At 35.1% G+C, this 22277-nt stretch overlaps 1 pseudogene; it reads right to left on the reverse strand.

The window, feature by feature from the left end:
• Positions 1-16174, reverse strand: part of LOC114633058 — a 108707-nt pseudogene extending 92533 nt beyond the window's left edge.
• Positions 16175-22277: the final 6103 nt, after the last annotated feature.

The following is a 22277-nucleotide window of genomic DNA, read 5'->3' on the forward strand; positions in this document are numbered from 1 at the left end:
CTAAAGAAAGAGGTGGGCATACATGTAAATGAAGCCTAGAGAACACCAAATAAATTGGACCAGAAAATAAAGTACTCTTAGCACGTAATAATAAAATCATTAAATGCACAGTACAAAGAAAGAATATTAAAAAGCTGCAAGGGAAAAAGGCCAAGTATCATAAAAGGTAGATTATCAGAATTACATCAGAATTTTCAAAAGAGACAATAAAAGCTATCATAGCCTGGGCAGAAGTCATGCAAACCCTAAGAGAACATGAATACCAGCCAAGGTTACTATACCCAGCAATCTCTAAATCAACATAGATGTAGAAATCAAAATATTCCAGGACATAACTAAATTGAAATAATATCTGTCTAAAGATATAGCCCTAAAAAGGATTCTAGAAGGAAACTCAACACAAAGAGGGTAGCTATATCAAAGAAAAAAAACAAGATTTTAATCATGTCACATCAAAACAAAAAGGAGAGAATCAAATACACATAATGCCATCTGCAACAATAATCATAACAAATTAACAATCATCTGTCTTTAATATCTCTCAATACAAACTGATTCAACTCCCCCCCAAAAAAAGACACAAGCTAACAGACTGGATAGCAACTGGATCCAGCATTTTGTTGCATACAAGAAACTCACATCAATAACAAAGACAGACACCATCTCAAAGTGAAAGGATAAAAAAAATGTCTTCTAAGAAAATAGTACCAAGAAACAAGAGGGAGTTGACATCCTAATACCCAATAAATAGGCTTTCAACCAAAAGTTATGAAGCCATATGTGGATGACACATTATATTCATTAAATGAAAACCAACAAAGAGAAAGTCTCAATTCTGAAGATCTATTTTGAAATGCAAAAGCACCCATATTCATAAAAGCAGCTTTACCAAAACACATAGCAAACATTGAATCCAACACAATAGTAATGGGAAACTTTTACACCACAATCTCAATAATGAACAGGTCACTGAATCAGAAACATAACAGAGACATGGTGAAAGTAATAGAGATTATTAACCAAATGGGTTTAATAGATATCTACAGAATATTTCACCCTAAACCAAAAGATTATACCTTCTTCTCAGAAAATCAAGTTACATTCACCAAAATTGACCATATAATCAGTCACAAAACAAATCTCAAATGATATGAGAAGATTAAAAAAAACTGCTATGCATCCTATCAGATCACCACAGACTATATCTGATAGTCAATAACAACAAAAACAAAAGAAAACCCACGTACCCATAAAAACTGAACAATTCTCTACTCAAACTTGATCAGGGAAGAAATTAAGAAAGAAATAAAAATTTCTAACACCTCTCAGGATGTTTTAACTTTGCATAGTGAAATTATGAATTTAAAGAATGCTGCTCTGCTGAGCTTTGATGCTGCAGAGAGAGCTCATGAAATTATTCATGGCCTGACATCAATATTTCCACATTGGTCAAGCTTCAAGAATGGCATACATGCCTTGATTATGCTAGCCCTTAGTTTCTTGGGAATACTTTTATTCCTGTCCATCATGTCAAAGCTTGTCTTTAAAAACAGCAGCATGTTGGCAGCCAAAGTACATGGCTTGAAACTGAAAATTGACCCCAAGACAGAGTTATTAAATTAACCAGCTGGCAAGCCAAGAACGGGTAAGATTCTGCACAGAGCCTTAAAACCTAAGACAGAAGTGCATTGTTTTCGATAATGCATATTCCACGATGGGTAAGGAAGACATTCTTATCAGAATGACCTAAGACAGGCTCGGTCTTGTTTATAAAATAAAAAAGGGGAAGATATGGAGAGCTTCTAGGATTGCTTGGCAGAAATCTGACATTAGCCAACAAAAAGGAAATGGACTACTTGGTTAGAATCTGACATTGGTCAAGGAAAACTAAATGGGCTTCAGGCAGGAATCTGACTTTCGGGTTGAACAAAGAAGTAATTTCAGGCAGGAATCTAAATCTTAGGCTAAAACAATGAAGTAGGCTTTGGGCATGTAAATGACTTTGGGCTAGGACAGGGAAGTAGGCTCAGATATTTTGGTCATACTAATAAGCTTTAGAAACAGTGATTACAGGCGTGATCACTGGACTTTGTTTATTGCCTTGCTTGTTCTTTGATTATTTGAGTTTATTTGCTTGCTTGTTCCTTGACTATTTGCATCTCTTTTATTGCTAGTTGCTCAATCAAGTACTGCCCTTAATACCTGCATACAATTAAAATGGTATCAAAGCAGATTGAGAAAAAAGAAAATAAAGGGATCAAACCCGGGCTATAATATGCCAATCTGCATAGGTAAACCATGAAGTATTCACAAAGTCCTTATAGTCACTCTGCTTATTTTGTAATTAAGTGAAAGAATTAATTAATGGTCAATGTTTAAAATATTATCTATTATAAACTATTATTAGAAAATAAAAGCAAAAATGCTATGTACTTGAAAAAAATACTGGAATTCAATGAAAATGAGGATACAGCAGACCCAATCTAATGAGACACAATGAAAGCAGTGGTAAGAAAACATTCGTAGCACTATGTGCTTTGGTATAGAAATTGGAGAAGCTCTACACATGCATCTTAACAGCAAACCTGAGAGCTCTAGAACAAAAAGAAGCAAGCACACCCAAGACAAGTAGAATGCAGGAAATATTTAAACTCAGGGAAGTAATCAACCAAACATAAACAAAGAGAATGATACAATGATTAAATAAACCAAAAGATGGTTCTTTGCAAGAATCAGCAAGATAGATAAATCCATAGCCAAAGCAACTAAAGTGTCCAGTGAAAATATTCAAATTAACAATATCAGAAATGAAAAAGGAGACAACAACAGGAACTGAAGAAATTTGAAAAATCTTAGGATCCTACAAGAAAAGCCTACATGGATAATGATGATGAAAATGTTCATGTTAATGCAGAACCTCTTATGATTTATAACCAAGTTGGAATTTGTTTTATCTTATCTGTCATTTGTCTTATCATTCTACCTTGCTTGATTATTTTATTTTCTTATTATTTTTAATTCATAGAACAACTTAATATGCTCAATTTAACAAATTCACTCTATTTCTCCCAGCCACACCCACACATGTAATAAAAAAATAGTTTTTCAATTGATACTTGCATGATTTTAAATATCACTTGTAAATTAGTAAATATTCAATGGACTATACAATCCTTGACCAATTAACTAATTGCACAATTATATATTATAACCCTTTACCTGAAGTCTTTGAATTAGTAAGTAATCAATGAAGTCCTGAGGATTTGTAACATCCAACGATTCTTCATGTTGTTTTATTTTCTCCAAAAGGTAACTCTTAATATATGCATAATTTTTAAAAAATATGTTATGACTTCCTGGACAATAATCAAGAAGCATAGGGAATGCATTGCAAACCTACAAAGAAATGCAAGAATTTGCTAAATGAATACACTGTAATGAAGCAACTAAAATGTATTTATAACATAATACATGACATACATACATGTTTTCATTGACAGATCAAGATATAAATGAAATTAATTTTGGGTTGTTTGTTTACAAATATAATGACTCTCCATTCTAACAGTGCCAAATTTCTATAAAATGAACAAAGATCATAATAAATAATTCCACATGCACATATCTTTTGAATTTATAGAGTGTTCAAGTTAATTACTCAATGATTCAGATAAACTCTGTTCTACAAGTTTGCATCACCATCTGATATAAGATACTACCATTCACACTTTTAAAGTGATAATAGAAGTTTAAAGTTTGTGGTGATCTGATTTATAAAAGAAGTCTAGTTCCTAATATTTATTTCTGTCTACCTAGTTCTGACATGCAATGTCTTTTTAGAAGGAGGTGGAGATTCAAAATACATTGAAATCAATAGCACAACATACCACTTTATATTTTGTGCATGGTCACACAAACATTTTATCTGAAGTGCGCATTCAATGCCAGTACAGGATAGGACATTTATGTGAGGGTGTTTATGGTCCCTACAGTACTACAATCTTTTCTTTTCATTTTGACCTGTACCATTATCAACTATATTCCCAGCTGACCCATAAAACAACTGTAACTACTCAGCTTTCCTGAAATTTTTCGTTGCCATTAATACTCTTCATTATTTGAGAGAATGTTCTTACTTTACTGATGTAATCATGTCTAATAATATGATGAAAATGTGTTTAACTGTTTTAATATAGGAATGGAATTAACATCTTAAAAGAATGTCCTATAGATGACTTCTCACATCTAAATAAGTGAATGGAATCATTTTACAAACAATTTTGTAGAAGTCAATGAGAAAATTCATGGATAAGTAGCTAGCATGGTTGACCCATCCTGCCATTTGCCCCTTAGATTTACTATATAGGTAGGGGCTTGGAACTCCCAGATTTTCTTTGCATAATATGATAGTCAGAATTGTAGTACTGGTCAGCTGACTACATGTTCCCTATTGATTTTAACCTATGAGAAAGATGGTACATATGTTTTCAGAAGTAAAAGATGTTGGCTTTACCTGAAACCAGGGAGATTTTAAGAATTTAATACACTCCCTCAATTTTTCTATCAAGCTAAGAAAATCCTTATTGTCATAATCAAAAGGATTCAGGAAAATAATGGAGCACAACATGTTGCAGGGAACACATCCTATGATAAATTGGGGATCACATGGTGAGCCTACAAGTTTGAGACAATTTGTAAATTCTTTTAAAATACACATACATTTGAACTTATTAAGAAGTTAAGGGACATTAGAAACTGTAAGCCATAACTTAATTATGAATACCTAGTAGGTACTAATCTGGTGAAGAATCATGATCACTTGAACCTTAAAACTGACTTAGTTTTCATTCTCCCTTGTTAAATAAGGTTGTTCATTATCATATACAAGGACCTTGACTTAAATGATATAAAGTCCTAAAAATTAGCCAGTTATTTCAGCATATGTTATTCAGAATTTAAAGTCAGAAGAATGCTCTGAATAAAATCTTTATTTTTATAAGCATGTATATATCTTCCAAATATGGCCCCCAATAGTGTTCCAAAAGAAACATGCAATAACTATGAAAATACCAATAGTTCAATGATATATATGGATTTCCTGGAGGTCTCTGTGCTTATTCATAGACCACTCACACTAATAGATTTTTGGATTAGATGTAACATGTTAAGCCACTGAAGTGTTTATGTATATGAGTTGCACTTCTGGTTAATAATGGAGGACAGTTTTCAGGATTACACAGTTAAGCTAATTTGCATTCATCTTTTCAAATGGCATCAATGTCACTGTCTTCATGTTTGTGGTCAAACTCCAAAAATTCTACCTTTGGTTCACTGACAGCCTTAGAATATACCACTTATATATTTTCATGATCAATTTATTTCTCATTCTAGAAATTTGTTTTCATACATACTCCATGCATTTAATAGACAGTTTAAGTTTGACATGAGTCATTTTGACACATTCATTTATGGCATATTTTCTAAGAGATCTTTTCTGACCATCTGATGAAAACTTGTACTACTCAAACACCTGCATCACACATCTCTTTCAAGATATGTAGACTTTTTATTTATTTTTTTATATTTTTGGATTGGGGTCATAGATTCCCATGTTTACTTTTTTTTCATTTTTGAAACGAATGCTCAGAATTTATAGTCTTAAATCTAATATGTATCGTTATTAACAAGCTTTACAAGAATTACCTATTGTTTGTTTCTTTGGCTTGACATGTGGATGTGTTAAAAATCAGGCTTCAGAACTAATATTTGGTTATATCCATTCAACATGTCTTTCAACTTATTCATCTCTTGAGATCTATTGACAATGTAGCATTCTTAACATCAAACAGGACTTGTGCTCCCAGGTCTTTACCAAAATACTGATTGGGATACACTATAGATCTTTACAATGACATCCATATTGACTATAACTCTCTCGTTTCCATTTTCTATGCTCTCAATCTTGGCAACAAAATGAGGGAAGTAGATTTGATAGAATAGATCTGACAGAATGTCATTAACCATTGCTCAGATATTTTCTCTAACTGGTAACTTTATCAATAAGATGAAGAAATCTTTGAATGTAACTTTGTGGTGTCTTCACTCTGAAGAAAAGGAGAAATGACTGTGAAAATTCTCAGTTCTAACATGAAAACATTTTGACCTCTGAGCCTGTAAGCTCTTTCTTCTGTGCTATATGTTGTCACTATAGGTACCAGTGGATATACAAAGCTCATTCTCACAAATAAAGAAATAAATCAATTATGGTTTGCCATAGACTGTGATAAAGAGGCACTGAAATCCTATTGGGTTGGTAGAGTTTATGTGCTTGTTTGTTAGAGGAGGGGCAAGTTGAGAATCAAATTCTACAATGTCCCTATCCATGTCAATAGTACCAATCCTGAAAAATTGGAGGGGACAGTTCTATGATCCATGAGGAAATCTGAGTTCCAGTTCAGTCTGGTCTATAACATAGTTCCATTAGTGTCAGATCTACTCCATGAAATAGTATCTCTAAAATAAGCAGACAAAAAAATGAAGAACAAAAATATAACCAAAATCAAATCAAAACAAAACAAAAAAACATAATCTATTTGAACAGTGTAGTGGAATCATATACATATAGTGACACTACAGAATTAGAAGGAACAAATTTAAAAAACAAACAGAATATATCACTCTTATATATGAAAAAATGTAATGTCAACAACTGCTAAGTATTTTATGATACACTTACATCAGTAAATGTTATGAGAGCATTTATTTTTAGTGCCCATACAAGGTGAAGCAAATGCTAGAACAAAACAAATGAATACTTTCACAGGCTCATTTGTCAAACAATGAATCTTACTGTCTAAGAAATAGATGTGTCATAGTAATATCCATTGTGAAAGTAAAAAAAAAAAAAAAAGTGAAATTTGGTGGTAACTAAGAATAATAGGAAAATATGGAGGGAAAAATACTATAAAGGCAAGCAAAGTGTAAGTGCATAATCTACTATTACAAAAACGTCTTAATGATCTCAACCCAGTATGCAGTACAATTGCAACAGAAGCATTTACTGAAAAGAAAGTAACTATTCATCACGGCCAAACTTCACATTTAATATTTTAAGCAAAACTAAAATTTATGGATATTTTCCTTTAACTATCAAGATATTATATTACAAAAATGTTTAAAGTGTGTGGATTATATTGATCATGTGATTTACTTCACATGAAGATGAATAAATAATCAGCTTTTATGCTGGTTAGTTTTAGTCAGGTTGACACAAACTAAAATCAATACAAAGAAGGATGCTCAGTTGAATAATAGTTCCATAAAACTAGACTCTGGTCATGTCTCTGTTCTTTGCCTTCATCACAGATGATGGGGTATGTTAAACTTTCTATAGGCAATTCCAGTCTTGAGCTTGCCATTCTAGGCTGTAGAAAAAGGTCAGTGAGAAAGACAAGGGGAACACACCACTTAGCATCTATGCCCCATGTTTACTGATGTAGTTAATGCCTCCAAGTTCCTTCTTTGAGGTTCTGTACTGGTTCCTAAAAGGGTAAGCCCTTAGTTGATGTGAATATATCATCAACTAAGTTTGGTCAGTATTTTCCTACAGAAACAAAAGCAATAACAATCTATGAGAGCATGATTGTTTCTTTTTATTGCTTTCAGTAGTAAAATTTCTGTGATCAAAGAATCAAAATTGTGATGCTGTAGTGAAGGTGATCTTAAATTATATAGATTCAACCAAGAGTCACATGAGTTTATATAGTTGGAAAATTAAACATGTGGAATTTGTTGAGATTACTGATGTTATACCAGAAATTTAACAACTTACAATAAACAATTGTATATAGATAACTTTAAAGTAAAGGGGATGAAATGAAAGACTTTGAGGTTATTTTTGTTGTGTGCATGACATTCACAAGGTAAATCTGATTGCCATTCATTTTCTGTAGCTTGAAGTAAAAAAAAATGTTAAAATTTATTCATGTATAAATATAAAAAACAGTGTAATACTTACATTGAAAGTACTGATGAATACCAACCAGAATGTTAGCAAAGTTACACCCATCAATTTTGTAATACAAAATCTATAAAGGTCAAAATGATCTCTGAGACTGAAGACAGTGAAATACTAGAGGCAGTGAAACTGTTTCTAGCTTAGTTTAATGAGTCATTTTACCAGTTTACATTCTTTCATAAATTTTGAATGTTTTTTGAGAAGTGTGTTTTAGTAAAGGTTATTAATCAAAATATTATATGTTATGCAAGAAGAAATAATAACATTTTTATGTCATGATAAAATCAAAGATACAAGAGTTGATCAAAATTATATTATAATCAGCTGTGAAATGAAAAAATCCCTCACAACACTGCTACCAAGAAATACAAACATGATTGTACAAGGCCACAGAGAATCTTGAAAGAAGCAGTGCAAACCATTGCATTTCAAAGAAGAAAAAAAAATAATAAGAAAGCAAATATTATGTTGTGTATGCTCCTTACACGTATATGGTAAATATTATCATTGACAGTCATCCTCTCATGATGTCATGCAAAAAACAAATGACATTTGTACTTAGGTAAATTTATGACTCCAATAATGCATTAAAAGTAACATGAGACCTATATTCATGACATCTAATTAGAAAACAAGCTTAGAATAAAATAGAAAAACTTATCACAAAAAGACATACATAGACCAAGATATAAAAGTCAGAGACTAACCTGAACTTAACCATTGGTTTTCTTTAGTTCTTTCACGAGCCACTGTGCTTCCTCTTGCACTCTGGCCTCAATAATCCTTTCACTCTTATCCAAATTCCGCAGAGTCATGAGCGTGAATCGCCTTGTGAGTTTTCATACATTTCCATGGCGAAAACCAATGTCTAAAAAAATGGAAATAGTCCTTATGGCCCGTGCTTTCCAACAGGGAACATCATCAGCATGTCTATGCCTACAAAGATCTCACAGTCTAAAGGAATCCCAGGAGTATTGCACACAGGACAACAGATAAGGGAACCTCCAAAATAATCACAGCAGCTGGGAACCATTTGGTGCCCAGCAGACTGTATTCTGATCTATTTTGGACTAAGTTCACCTCCCTTCTGGCCTGTAACTTCAGTCAGAGCAGATCATCAGCTAGTCTTTCCCTCTTAAGACCCAACTATCAGAAGGCATTCCCAGGAGATCTAATGGACACAGGGTAACTGATACCACAGTCTGAAGGCCTCCCAGGGGATCTGTTCCAGCCAGGGCCACAGGTCTTTCAGAAGACCTACAGCAACACAGAGACATGGGAGCCAGGCTCCAGACAGACAAATCCAGGTGAGGTAACACCAGAGATAACAAGTTGGTGAGAGGCAGGCACAAGACCATAAGCAACAAAAGCCAGAATGCTTTGTTAACATCAGAACCCAGTTCTTCCACCAAAGCAAACCATGGGGTCACCAACACATCTGAAAACCATTATGCTGACTTAAAATCTTATCTCATGAAGATAATAGAGTCCTTTAAAGGGAGTGTAAATAACTCACTGAATGAAATACAGGAAAACAGGTAAACAGGTAGAGGCTTTAAAGAGGAAACAAATAATTTCCTTAAAGAAATACAGGAAAACATAATCAAACAGGTGAAATAATTGAACAAAGCAGTCTAAGATCTAAAAATGGAAGTAGAAACAATAGAGAAATCAAAAATGGAGGAAACCCTGGAAATGGAAAATGTAGTAAAGGAGGGGGTCAGGAACTGCACATGTAAACATCAACAACAAAATATAAGAGATAGAAGAATGAATCTCAGGCATAGAAGATATCTTAGAAGATATTGACACAGCAGTCAAAAAAAATAAAAACATAAAAAAAAATGTTAACTCTAAACATCCAGAAATCCAGGACAGAATTGAAGAGATAAAATCTAAGAAAAATACAAATAGAAGAGAGCAAAGAGTCACAGACCAAACAAGCAAAAACATCTTCAACAAAATCATAGAATACTTCACCAACCTAAAGAAACAGATGGCCTTATAGCCATCTTTTAGTACTTTTTATATACATCTTTTTATGTACTAAAAAAAACCCTACAAATTCAACCAGAAAGGAAAATCCTTTTATCACATAATTATCAAAACAATAAATGCATAGAACAAAGAAACAATCTTGAAACTTGTAAGAGAAAAGGGCTAAGATAAAAAGCAGACCTATCAGAATTACACCAGACTTCACAACAGAGATCCTAATAGAAAGAGAATCTAGAAAGAAGTCATGCAAACCTTAAGGAAAGACAAATGTCAACCCAGGCTACTATACGCTGCAAAATCTCAGTCATTATAGATGGATAAAACAAAATATTCTATGACAAAACCAAATTTAAACAACCTCTATCTACGAATCCTGCCCTACAAAGGATTGTAGAATCAAAACTCCAACACAAGTAGATTACCTACAACCTCAAATATAACAGTAATTATCATTTGTCTTAGATATCTTTCAATATCAACAGACTCAATTCCCAATAAAAGGCAAACGCTAACAGCCTGGATACACAAGAAGGATGAACCAGGACAGATATAAGCCATGAAGAAACAATGTCATTGATAAGATGAATCACAAAAAGTAAAAGCTGGTTCTTTGAGAAAGTCTGCTAGATAGCCAAACCCCAAGCCAAAATAACTGAAGGGAAAAATCAGAAATGAAAATGGAGATATAAAAAAAGATAGTGAGGAAATTCAAAAAAGTCATGAGATCCTACTAAAAAGCCCATACTCAACAAAACTTGAAAATGTAGATGAAATGGATGGCTTTCTAGATTGATATCACATTTAAAGCAAAAGTAGGTAAGCTATCTAAACAGTGCCATATCCCTTAAGGAAATAGAAGAAATCACTAAAAGCCTCCCAACCAGAAAAACCAAAGGACCAGTTGGCTTTAGTACAGAATCCTACCAGTCCTTCAAAGAAGACCTAATATCAACACTTCTCAAAATATTCCATTAAATAGAAACAAAATAAACGATACCTAATTCATTCCATGAAGACACAATTATCCTAATATGTAAGGCACACAAAGACCCAACAATAAAGGAGAACTTCACAATAATTTTGCTTATGAATATCAAGGCAAAAACACTCAATAAAATTCTAGAAATCTGAACATGAGAACACATCAAATACATTATTCACCACATTCAAGAAGGCTTTACCCCATAGATGCAAGGCTGATTCAATATTAAAAAGCCAATTTCTGGCATTCACTATATAAACAAACTCAAAGAAAAAATTGCATGATCATCTGAGTAAACATAGAAAAATCCTTTGATAAAATACAACACCCTTTCATGATAAAAGTATTGGAGAGATCATGAATTTAAGACTCATACCTAAACATAATAAAAAGCAATATAGAGCAAACTAATAGCCAATATCAAATTAAATGAAGAGTTATTTTCTGCAATCCCACTAAAATCAGGGACAAGACAAGGCTGCCATTCTCCTATTATATATATTCAATATAGTACTCAAAGTTCTAGCTAGAGCAATGAGAATACAAAAGCAGAACAAGTGAATACAAACTGGCAAAGAAGAAGTGAAGGAATCATTATTTTCAGATGATATGATGGCATACATGAGGAACCCCAAACATTCAACCAATAAGCTAATACATCTGATAAACAATTTCAGCAATGTGGATGAATATAGAATTAACTCAAAAAAATCAGTAGCCATCATTCAACAAATGTTAAACAGGCTGAGTAAAAAATAGGGAAGCACTATACTTCACAATAGTAAAAAACAATATAAAATTTCTTGGTGTAACTCTACCAAAACAAGAAAAAGGTCTGAAGAAAGAAATTAAAGAAAGCCAAAGAAAATGGGAAAGTCCCCCATGCTCATGGATATGTAAGACTAAAAAGAAAAAATAGCCATCCTACTGAAGGCAATCTACAGATTCAATGCAACCTCCATCAAAATTCCAACTCAAATTCTTCACAAACATGGAAAGTTAAATTTTAAATTTCATATGGAAAAACAAGAAAAAAAATCAAGGGTAGTGAAAAAACTCTGAACAATAAAATCACTTCTGTGGGAACCACCATCACTTACCTTGAACTGTATTACACAGCAACAATGATAAAAACAGCACCATACTGGTCAGAGGCAGACAGGTCAATAAACTGAGTAGAACTGAAGACCCAGTAATAAATCCATACTTGGTCTTTGACAAAGAAGACAAAAATATACAATTGAAAAAAGAAAGCATCTTCAACAAATGGTGCTGATCTACCTGGAAGACAGTATATAGAAAAATGAAAATAGACACTGTGGAAACCTTGCAACCATGTGCATTAAACATCTCAACATAAAACCAGATACACTCAATCTAATAGATGACAAAGTAGGAAAGAACCTTAAAATCATTGGCACTGGGGTGGGACGTAGGATAGGGTGGATTTCCTAAACAGAACCCCAATGACTCAGACTCTAACATCAACAATTGATAAATGAAACCTCATAAAACTGAAAATCTTTTGTAAAGAAAAATACTTCACTGGGACAAATCAGCAAAACTAGAGATTTGGAAAATGTCTTTACTAACCACATATCTCATAAAGGGCCAATATCCAAAATATATAAAGAACTCAAGAAGCTACTCAACAAATCACCAAACAACCCAATCAAACAATAGGGTATAGAACTAAACAGAGAATTGACAACAGAGGAGTCTTGAATGGCTGAGAAGCACTTAAAGATATGTTCAATGTTCTTAGAGATCAGCAAAACACAAATCAAAATGACCCTGAGATTCCACCTTACAGTAATCAGAAATGCTAATACCAAATCTCAAATGATACCATATGTTGGTGAGAACGTGGAGAAAGAGGAGCCCTGCTACATTGCTGGAGGGATTGCAAACTGGTACAACCACTCTGGAAATCAATCTGGAAATTCCTCAGAATATTGGAAATAGATCTACCTGAAGACCCAGCTATACCATCTTTGGACATATATTCAAAAGATACCCTAAGATACCATAGGGCACATGCTCCACTATGTTCATTGTGGCCTTACTTGTGATACCAGAAGCTAGAAAAATCCCAAATGTCCCAAAAAGGAAGAATGGATACAGAATATGTGGTTCATTTACAGAATGGAATACTACTGTATTCCATCCTATTAAGAACAAGGACATCATGAGTTTTGCAGGCAAATTGACCGAAATTGAGAATGCCATCCTGAGTGAGGTAACTCAGACCCAGAAAAACATGCATATGATGTAGTCACTAATAAGTGGATGTTAGCCAAAGAAGTACAGAATACCTTGGATATAATTGACATAATTCAAGAAGGTCAACAAGCAGATAGTCTGGAGTGATGATGCTTCAATCCCACTTGAGAGGAAGAAGAAAACAATCACAGGAGGTAGAGGGAGTGAGGGATAGTGTGGAAAAGAGTAGGGGTGGGAAAAACAAACATGTTCAGGTATGTGCAGGACACAGGAGAGAAGCTCTCAGGGTAGCAAATATATAACTTTGAGGGGTGGGAGATAAGGGGACCTCCTTGATTGTACCAGAAACCTCGGAGCTGAGAGACTCTCAGGACTCAAAGGCTGTGACCTAAGATGAAATATCCAACTTTGAGGAGAGGAAACTTACAATGTTCACCTCTAGGAGAAACACATGCCTACTAGTGGAGGAAAGGGTTTGTCATCCCACAGTCAAAACTCTGACCCAAAATTGTTCTTTTCTAAAAGACCTGCAAGAACAAATATAGAGATGAGACTGACTGAAACATGGTCCAGTGACTAGTGCAACTTAAGATCCATCTCAAAGTGAGTCTTCAAAACCAGACACTATTACTGATACTATAGTGTGTTTACAGACAGAATATTGGCATAACTTTCATCTGAGAGGCCCGGCATGCAGCTGACACAGAGGGGCAGATATTTACACCCAGCGATTTGACTGAAGTCAGGTACCCCTGTGGTTGAATTAGGGAAAAGCATGAAGAAGATGTAGTAGAGAGTGACCCCATAGGAAGACCAGCAGACTCAAATATGCCGGACTCTTGAGATCTCTCAGATACTGGGCCACCAAATAGCTAGCAAACACAAGGTGCTCCAAGTCCCCAGGCTCATATACAGCTAAGGACAGCCAGGTTGGGCCACAGTGGGAGAATAAGAACCTAACTATCCGAAGACTTATGGCCCCAGAGAGTTGAGAGGCTTGTGGAGTAGAGAGGGGTAGAGAACATCCTCTTTGAGACATGGGGAAGGAGGAATAGGATAAGTAACTGTAGACAAGTGAACTACAGGATTGTCAAAAGGTAAATGTAATAGAGAGAGAGAGAGAAAGAGAGAGAGAGAGAGAGAGAGAGAGAGAGAGAGAGAGAGAGAGAGAGAGAAATTGGACCAGACACATTCTTCCTCTTTCAGAGAACTCTTCCCCATGATCAATGAGGGCTTCTTCCACTGCCTTATAGCCATGCAGTACCACAGTAGGTTGTGTGCCGAAATACAGCATGAACACTGGGCCATATGTTTTAGAAAACTGGAAAGAAGTAACAAACAAAAATAATAGTGAAAAAAATTTAATTGTATTTTCCATAGAATCAATCTATTATGTCTGATGATAGAATTGTATTATATTTTTATTCAGAAAACTCAAGTTTAAAGTCTGTATAATTTCTTAAATTATGATGATTATTGTATATGGATGAGCTACAGTGTACCAGATAATCTCCTAAGATTTTGACACACTAAAGCCAGAGAATTATCACACTGAGAAATTAATCATGTAACACAGAGAAACTGTAATAAATTTCCACGTTTATTCCCAGGGTTCTATTGTAACTAAGTAGACTCCAAATTAATACTCCACTTATTCATTATTATATATTTGAGCATCACTCTCAAGATAACCTCATAGTGAAATGGACTTCAATAGTCAAATGAGTGCTGCATAACCAGCTGGGGAACACATCCTGTTAAAAGTAGAGAGCCTCATGATGAAGAGTAGAAATCTACAACCTTAGATTATCACAAATTCTCGACTACAATTCTCATCAATTGTTACAAATATACATAGAGTGAATATCATACAAAGTGTACCACAGCATATAGGATCTTAGAGAAATCCCATTCTCATTAATCAGCATTCTAGGCTCAAGTCACAGTCTATGAATGGGATAAAAAGCAACTGGTGAAAGACCACATATGCTACCACACATTGGTTATGGCTTTATTTCTTGTATGAGATTTTGCATAGTGGATTTACTTCAAATATGACACCAGTATATTATTCAGAATATAGCACTGATGTCCAATCCAAGAATAATGCATGTCTAAATTTTTGTGTCATGGGATGAAATAGTCCTTACTCTTCATCTTCAGTCAAAATAATAGAAAATGATTATGAAAATATTTCAAGAAGATGAAGACATAGCTTTGAATGACAGTCCCAACAAGTAGAGGACTATGACAGATGCACATACTTATACCCAAATGAATGGACTGAAGACAGGAATCCTTGTGGTTCAATTAGGGAGAGTCTAGAGGAAGCTGAGGTGGGTGACCCCATAGAAGAAACTGCAGCTCAACTATCCAAGACCCTAGAGATGTCTCAGACACTGAAACACCAACCAGGGAGCATACATCTGCTGGTCCAAGGGCCCCAAAAGCTATGCAGTAGAGGAATGCCTGGCCTGGTCTCAGTGTGAGAAAAAGCACCTAATCCTTGAGAGACTTGAGGCTACAGGGATTGGGAACACCTGGTAAGGGAAGATATACATACCTGTATTTCAGGTTCTTGAATTTGAAATCTAGACCATTACTAATTTCTGCACCAGAATTAGAGGTAAAATTCAGGAAAAAAACATACAACTTTACAGTCTTTGACTTTATACTCATTTCCAGAGTATTTTCTTAGTAATATAATTTTATTGAAAGCAGCAGGACATATATCTCCCTTTGCAATGTACCTTAGGAGTGTATGGCATACTCACATTGGCTAAGGATTGGCGGATGTCTTTCACATTGATCTGGAGGAAATTGCCAATAATTGGAAGAGGAGTGGGGCCCAGAGGGAGCTTTCCTCTTCCTGAGCTCTGTCTCCACAATGAGAGGAGAAGAAAGGACAGACTGAGCACCAAGACCATAACTAGATCCATGGAAAACCTTCTTACTGACACAGGTATAATCAGGCAGTCCAGAGATTTTATAATTCATCCCCAGAATCAACATTTTGTGTTTGGGCAACTTTGTACAATCAACTAGTCACTGTTTAACTCTCTTTCAAATGGACTTAGTCTCAATGATAAGACACAATGAGCTCTTTTAACATTGTGATTTTTGTAGGTTGTCTGTAAGAGATTTTGTCTTAATTTTGTTGTGTTGCAACACATATTGCTGGTAAATATGATCATTGAAGATTTGAAATATATTTGAGATAATTTTTTAAATGTATTTATTTATACAATTGTACTGAAATTCTGTCAGTTTCCTATTTCCTTTTTTATGCAAAACATCCAAAATTTGCAATTCTTTATTCTCTCTGTAATCCATGTTTCTTTATTTTACCAATTTTAATATGTGAGTCTGTTTATATATAAAATATTGCTGATATATATATAAACAGTATGCATACAGTTTGCATATATATGTAAAGATATAAATGCTGTCTCTTAAGTCTTTGTAATGTTAATTATAAATATGTATGTCGTCTTGTAGTGTTGAGGTCTATGGAGCTTTCCTTATGTATGCAAGCCTTTTTCTTAGTGTTTCACTCTATGATCTTTTTCGGCAGACATTTTGGTGAGATTTTATGTGTAGACATTATGACATTACTCAGAGACACAATCACTTGAGTTAAATTTTAGATACAGAAAAATTCCTCAAAAGTCTTCATTTGTAAGATAGACTCCATGTGGGAATTGGCATTGTATGGATATTTTGTGTTTGCCATGATATGTATGTATTTAATGAAATTGCACTTAGGACCTGTGGCTTCTTCAAAGTCATACCTCTTCTAGTTCTTCCTACAAATTCTAGAAAGACATGGATATAAGATAATGTGCATGATTAACAGTGTATTTAAATTAGTTCTTGCTAATATAACATATGGACATGAACTTTAATTATAAATGCAGTACAGCTCAAATATTTGCTTTGAGTAGAACAGGTAATACTAAATACATAAATACCTTATGTTAGTAATACATATTTTAATAAGAAAATATATTAAGTTGATACCTAGGGAACACTGTATGTAAGGAAAATGGCATCTATCTCCCTCCCTCCCTCCCTCCTTCTCTCTCTCCCTCCCTCTCTCTCTCTCTCTCTCTCTCTCTCTCTCTCTCTCTCTCTCTCTCAGTACTGTACCTGAAGGACTACAAGTGTTCCCTAAGTGATAGCTAGAATAACTTAGAATTCAGTGTGATTATCTTGTAGTTGCAGACACTCCCTCTGGCTTTAAAGTTATTAGATTTTCTACTTACCATCATTTCAGAAGTGAGACTAGCTCAGCATAACTGAACAGAAGACAAAAAAGGAAAGCTCTTTAGAAAGATTATTTTCTATAATTTTAAGTACTCCAGAAACATTTCTTTTGTTAATTTTATTGTCCCATTGATAATAATCATATAGTTGGTCCATTATTATGAAGGCTTGTTAAATATGAAGCAGCAATTGAACATGTTTGTTCTTATGGATGTCAGAATTGTACTATAAAATGACCAGAGTAAGCAAAATTAAATAAGTACAGGTATACATTTCCAGTACTTAAATTCAAGAAGAATGACGTTTATTATTTGAGCAGTAATGGCATGGTTCATGTAAATTCTCCTTCTGTAAAAATGTCGTTAGGTTTGCTCTGATTAAACTAAGCAGATACTCATAAATGTCCTCAGTATATGTAGTTCTCTTACAGATACTTGCTTATATCACATTTTATTAGTAGTTATTAAAGTGGTTCCGCCAATTCTTATTCACCTTTTTATATTTGTTCCACTTTCATTATTGTGGTAATTTTCTTTTACATATGATGAGATGCTGGGCCTTGGGGATTGAGAACACTGACAAAACCAGAGACTCCATGTGCTCTATTGGGGCTTAAGGCTATGCCAAATGTGTCTCCCCTCTGTCCCTAAAGAAATATATTCCAATCAATTGTATCAATCAACAATGCTGACTTTGTTCTAAGGTTCAAAATTCACTCTACTTTGTAAAAATCAAACATAAATGAGTTGCTCAATAAAGTCTCATGATTTAGAACATGCATTTTGTAACAGTTTGATTTTTATGATTTGTAGAACATTAGTGACTCAACATTTTTTTAGATCTCCATTTTCAATAAAAGAAGAAGCAGTAATTTATGACTGACTCATGTTGCTCTAAAATCCCCCAAGTATGAACACTTTATATTGATGACACATGCTCAATATATTTATATAAAAGCAGAATTATTTTACATACCTCAAAAACCGGTTATTCCTTCTCCACATATCAGTTCCTTGTGATGAAGATTTGAACAGAAATTTTATCTCTTAGAGTGAAAACAGTATTTCCCTTTTAAGGAGGGGCAACATTTAAAATAGTTCTTAACTCTTTGAAGTTTGGACATTTCATTTCAATTTTCCTCTTCCCTACATAGATCTATCTCTAGTTCCATGCCACCAACCTTATGTTCCCTTTCCTAACCCTTCAAGCCCATTACATACTTTTGGGTAAAGGTGTTTCATCTTATAGGGGACATACTTATAAGAATAATCAGTTTCCTATTTCTGGAAACTCTGAATTACTAGTGGATCCTCAGATAATGGTGAGACAAGGAGATCGCCCCCAATTAATACTTTTTTGCTGGCATTTTGTCTGGCTTGCAGTTTCACTTGTATTGTGCTTGTTGTCACAACTATTTGAGTACATGTATGCAGTTTTTGTATGTCGATGCCCAGTTTGTCTGAAAAGCACTGCTTCCTTAGAGTTCTCTTAGTCTTTTGGCCCCATTTTTGTGATATTTCATGAATTTTGAAAATTATGGATGTGAAAAACAATACCCCACACATGACTGAGCACTCTACAGTTCCTTATCTTCTGCATCTTAAGTATCCATTGGTCTCTGTGATAACTGTCATTTAATGTTTTTGTTTTTATTTTTGTTTTTTTAAAATAGATAAAACAAACTTTTCATTTAAGTACTATATTTTGAAAGTAGTAACAGTTGGCTATCACCTGGTATCTTTGATCTATCTAGTCACAAGTCCTTGAGAATGATAATACTTCCAAGTTTCTGTTTTTGCTTCTTTCGTGAATTGGCCCCCTTGTGATTTAAGTTGTGAGTCCCATGAAGATGATCATGCAGTCTTTATTTCAGACTTCTTTGTCTTTTTTCATCTTTTAATCCCAGTGATGAGTGTGTGTCATCCACTTTTACTTTCTTTGTCTTTGGGTGACCATGCTACAATTGACAGTGTTGTAGCCATCTTTTTTGTCTTCTTTGCCGTTGTTTGTTCACTAGCCCTGGCAACCAAAATAACTTATTTTTCATCTGTTTGAGAGTTAGAATCTTTTGTGTCTTCTTTGTCTTTGTGAGCTCATTTTCACTTTTGGTTTGAATTCATCCCAGTACCTGACATAGGGGCTGATCTCCCAGGGAAAGACTCTCAAATGACTTTTCTCTATCCCAGGGAGACTGTGCAGGCAAAGGGCCTTTAAGCTACACCTGAGGGAGTCCTCTGCTTAGTATGTGAGTTTCATTGCCTCCTATGTCATATTTGTCATATTTGTTCATTAATTGTTTCCTTTGCTCCCTTTGGTGTGGGTTCCCTCTCCTTCCAACATCAAGAAACCCGAGATTAAGTCACTCAAACCCTTTATGGTTATTAGGGTTCTTAAGGCTAACACTTATGAAATGGACTAATTTTTGAAAAGGCTGTTATTTCGGCTTCCTGGATATCTCTGGAGAGCATGTGAGACCCTTGCCTCTAGATGTGTGCTCTCTTCTTTGACCAAAACATGTCTGGGGTTACCCTCCCCTGGTCTTGGTCCCCATCCTCCTTGCAGTCACAGCTAGTCTCAGAATTCTTCCCCAGAGGAAATGGTAGCTGCTCATAATAAACAATGCCAGGATCAGGCTAATATTTCTATTACCTTTCTATTACTGACCCAGCCCCACATTCACAGGGTAAATAGGTCCAGCAATCTGGGAGTACTTCACAGATTTCCTGTCCCATGTGACTGAGGCAGAGGAAAGGCAGGTTGATGATGAACAAACCAGAGACAGGCTCATCAAGTAGCTTGCATAGGTGGACCTTAAGGCCTGCACTTCCAAGCTATGTCAGCTGTAAGAAAGATGATATCCTCAGGTAATGATATGTCCAATTTTCTGAGGAACTGCCAGACTGTTTTCCAGAGTGATTGCACCATCTTGCAATCCCACCAACAATGAAGGAGTGTTCCTCTTTCTCCACATCCTCGCCAGCATCTACTATCACCCGAATTTTTGATCTTAGACATTCTGACTGGTTGAGGTGGAATCTCAGGGTTGTTTGGATTTGCATTTCCCCGATGATTAATGCTGCTGAACATTTCTTTAGGTGCTTCTTGGCCATTCGCATTTCCTCAGTTGATAATTCTTTGTTTAGCTATATACCCCATTTTTAAATAGGGTTATTTGGTTGTCTAGAGTTTAATTTCTTGACTTATTTTTTCATATATCGGATATTAGTCCTCTATTGGATGTGGGATTGGTAAAGATCTTTTCCCAATCTGTTGGTTGTCGTTTTGTCCTATTGACAGTGTCCTTTGCCTTACAGAAACTTTGCAATTTTATGAAGTCCCATTTGTCAATTCTTGATCTTAGAGCATAAGCCATTGGTGTTCTGTTCAGGAACTTTCCCCCTGTGCCTAGGTATCGAGGGTCTTCCCCAACTTCTCTTCTATTAGTTTCATTGTATCTGGTTTTATGTGGAGGTCCTTTATCCACTTGGACTTCAGATTTGTACAAGGAGATAAGAATGGATCGTCTTGTATTCTTCTACATGTTGTCCTCCAGTTGAACCTTCACCATTTGTTGAAACTGCTGTCCTTTTTCCACTGGATGATTTTAGCTTCTTTGTCAAAGATCAAATGACCATAGATGTATGGGTTTATTTCTGAGTCTTCAATTCTATTCCACTGATCTACATGCCTATCTCTGTACCAATACCATCCAGTTTTTATCACTATTGTTCTGTAGTACAGCTTGAGGTCAGGGATGGTGATTCCTCCAGAAATTCTTTTATTGTTGAGAATAGTTTTCTCTGTCCTGGGTTTTTTGTTATTCCAAATAAATTTGAGAATTTCTCTTTCTAACTCTGTGAAGAATTGAGTTGGTATTTTAATGGGGATCGCATTGAATCTGGAGATTGCTTTTGGCAAGATGGTCATTTTTACTATATTGATCCTGCCAGTCCGTGAGCATGGGAGATCTTTCCATTTTCTGAGATCTACTGGGCATATTCCCAGAAGACGCTCTAACATATAACAAGGTCCTATGCTCCACTATGTTCATAGCAGCTTTATTTATAATAGCCAGAAGTTGGAAAGAACCCAGATGCCCTTCAACAGAGGAATGGAGACAAAAAAATGTGGTACATTTACATAATGGAATATTCCTCAGCTATTAAAAACAATGAATTCAAGACATTATTAGGTAAATGGATGGAACTAGAAAATATCATCCAGAGTGAAGTAACCCAATCAAAAAAGAACACACATGGTATTCACTTACTGATTATTGGATATTACCCCAGAAGTTTGAAATACACAAGATTCAACTCACAGACCACATAAAGCTCATGAAGAAGGAAGACCAAGTGTGGGTGTTCTTCTTAGAAGGAGTAACAAAATACTCAAGGGAGCAAATATGGAGACAAAGTGTAGGACAGAAACTGAAGGAGGGGCCATGTGCAGACCATTCCTAGCTATCCATTCCATGTGCAGTCACCAAAGGTAGATGCTGATATGGATGTCAAGAAATGCATGCTGACAGGAGCCTGACATAGCTGTCTCCTTAGAAGTCTGCAAGAGACTGACATATTCAGAGACAGATGCTCACAAATAACCATTGAACTGATCATGAGGTTCCCAGTGGAGGAGTTATTTTGAAGACTGAAGGAGCTGAAAGAGTTTGTGACCCCATGCGGAGAGCAACAATCCCAACCAAGCAGAGCCCCCAGGGTCTAAACCACCAGCCTGGGAGCACTTAGGGAGGGATCCACGGCTCCAGCTATATATGCAAGGGAGGATGGT

Source organism: Grammomys surdaster, unplaced genomic scaffold (assembly GCF_004785775.1).
Source record: "Grammomys surdaster isolate TR1022 unplaced genomic scaffold, NIH_TR_1.0 513, whole genome shotgun sequence".
Classification (NCBI taxonomy): domain Eukaryota; kingdom Metazoa; phylum Chordata; class Mammalia; order Rodentia; family Muridae; genus Grammomys; species Grammomys surdaster.